General features: G+C 37.0%; 1 pseudogene; it reads right to left on the bottom strand.

The window, feature by feature from the left end:
- Window positions 1-1006: 1006 nt before the first annotated feature.
- Window positions 1007-1819, bottom strand: LOC147701900 (histo-blood group ABO system transferase pseudogene; annotated as a pseudogene).
- Window positions 1820-2577: the final 758 nt, after the last annotated feature.

Here is a 2577-nt window from a genome sequence, read left to right as displayed (position 1 = left end):
TAGTGCACAAGGGTAGTCATTTTCGTCTTAGGGCTCAAGGGTAGATAGTTTAAAAAAATGAAAAAAACATTTTTAAAATACGATCAACCTATTTTTATAATAAAATTAAAACATAATCCAATTAATAATCATCCATTTGTATTTTTTTTATTATTTTGAATTTAAATACATATTAGACACCCTTACCTGTGAAGTAAAGAATTAGTGATATAAAGTACTGCAAGGTAAGGGTACTTAAGATGTATGGACATGATGTGCTGACTAACAATGTAATAACATGCAATGCAACAACTGACATCCACCTGCTGCTTGGCTGCATGTATATCTGTAGTATGTATTTGTGCTGCTGGCTAAAATATGCGCTGTTGGCTTAAAACAATGGACTGAGATGTAGCTTAAGTAATTACCTGTGGCTGAAATTATTTCAAGCATTATTATAATTAAGTTTGTAAAGCGCTCAGCTACCCGTAGGTTTCCCGGCGCTAGTAGGTTTCCCGGCATCCCATCCATCACTTGTTTACTTCAGGCTAAAATAAGCCAGTTGTATTGGATTCACCATTTTTTTACTTCTATAGCCTTGACTTAAACTTATCTATCAGCATTAAAATTAGAAAAGTATGTTTTGGTGCCCCATTATTAACCCTCCAAGTGTAACTCCCTGATTTGACTGAAAGCAGAATCTGCATTGTTGGCTGACGTTTAACGTTTGGTGCAGTTTTATTCAACTTGGCTTACTTCTAATGCTAAACATAAATATCTATTCCCTACAACCTATGCCATCTCCTGTTTAACTGCAGATACATACTTTCCTATGCCCTATGTACGATTTCCTTGTGCAGGAAGGCGTGGGTCTGTTTCTTAAAAATACATTCTGGCATTTTTGTCTTTGGGCCTTCATGCAGACGGAAATGTTTGATTGCTGATTCGAAGATTGAAATGTTGATCACTCCATCTAAGGCAATGGAGTGCGCCAGGGCAGAATGTTCTAATAGCCTTAAAGCCTTCAGCTTAGGCCTTTAACACTGAAGCAGTTCCTTGATGGCTGGTATAGCCTGCTATGTTGGGCTTTAAGGCTATATTCAATCAACTTAAAAATCTTACTCCTTCAGTAAAATCAGTGCTTTGGTACAACGCAAAATGAAAGTTGTAGAAGCCATTTTTATATGTTCTTTTCACCATGAATAATTCTTATACTTTGTATGTCTGATGTACGCTTAATGGTCCAGCTCCAGATATATTCTGGAGAAAGTACCTTTGTAGGTTTATGGTGGAGTAAATACTTATTGAAATGGCTCTCATCATGGAACACTGCCATTATGCCTTTGGAATCATCTATTTTAATGGCTTCGTCACAACTTTTGGTCAAACTATACATTTCCTGCACTTTGCCTGCAAATAAATTAGCTTGGTAATAGAAATCTCCTTCATTGCTTGGGATATAGGCCTGGGACGTTGGGCGCCACTCATACGTGAAGGCACTGCGACTGGCTTGGAAGAATCCAGGATGTAACGTGGCAACGAGGTCACTCAAAATTTCCACCCCTACGTGATCGTGGAACACAATGTCAACATCAGCACATACTAAATACTGCGCATCGATGGTCTTTGACTTGATGTGCATGTGCAGAATTTCCATTCTCTTCATGAAAACTCTTGCCTTGGAATCATATAATGAGGTTTTGTAAACCTTACACTCTCGATCATTAAGAATTGTGGTGCACTTGACTTTGTCAGGTTGATCTGTGTAAACGTAGTATTTCACCTTGTGCCCCATCATGAAGAACTTATCAGCAGATTCCAAGAAGGGTTTTAAAAGCTTCCAATAGCTGAGGATAAATGAGATGCAACAACATTAGACAATGAAACAAAGAAACAATGGTCACTTAATTTTTAGGTCAGTACTTATTGTTTCCGATACATTACATATACTTAAAGTGGACTTTTGGTCAGTCCCTTTCTTGTGACTGGATGTTGTCTGTCTCACTTCCCAGTTACTGATTGAATGTTATGTTTACCTTGCCAAGGGCCATTTCAGTCTCACAGTGTTATAGAAGATGTATCCTTCCACTACTGACATCAGAACTGACTTTGCAGTGCCTGATTGTTTCCTTTCCCTTCCTCTCTCTGCTCCCCATAACCAGCTCTTAAAGAGGATTTATTCAAATAAACCAAACCACATTTGAAAACGGTGAATGAACACACATCCAAGGAGGACACCTGTAAGTGGCATTTACAACTTCATTTAGTGATGACTTTAAACCCATTCCAAGATGGCCACTGCCGATGTGCATGTTTTCACTGCTTTTAGCTGAACTAAAAAATAAAAATGATTTAATGACTGAAAATGCTCATTTACATATTTTTATAGCCTTTTATTGGCTTGGGTTACCAGTTGAATTCACACAAAAGAAAATTCTTAACATAGTTTCAAAGAGATTATGCTTCTATGAAAATAGATGTTAATACATTCTTAATTAGTAATACACGCTAATAACTCTTTTTCTGTCATTCAAACCACTTACGTAGCCTTTGAACATAAATATTTTAAAATGTATCCTATTTGTAAAAGAGGACATG

This window comes from Lissotriton vulgaris, chromosome 7, assembly GCF_964263255.1.
Source record: "Lissotriton vulgaris chromosome 7, aLisVul1.2, whole genome shotgun sequence".
NCBI lineage: Eukaryota > Metazoa > Chordata > Amphibia > Caudata > Salamandridae > Lissotriton > Lissotriton vulgaris.
The sequence above is the reverse complement of the archived record's forward strand: the minus strand, read 5'-3'. Positions and strand labels throughout refer to the sequence as shown.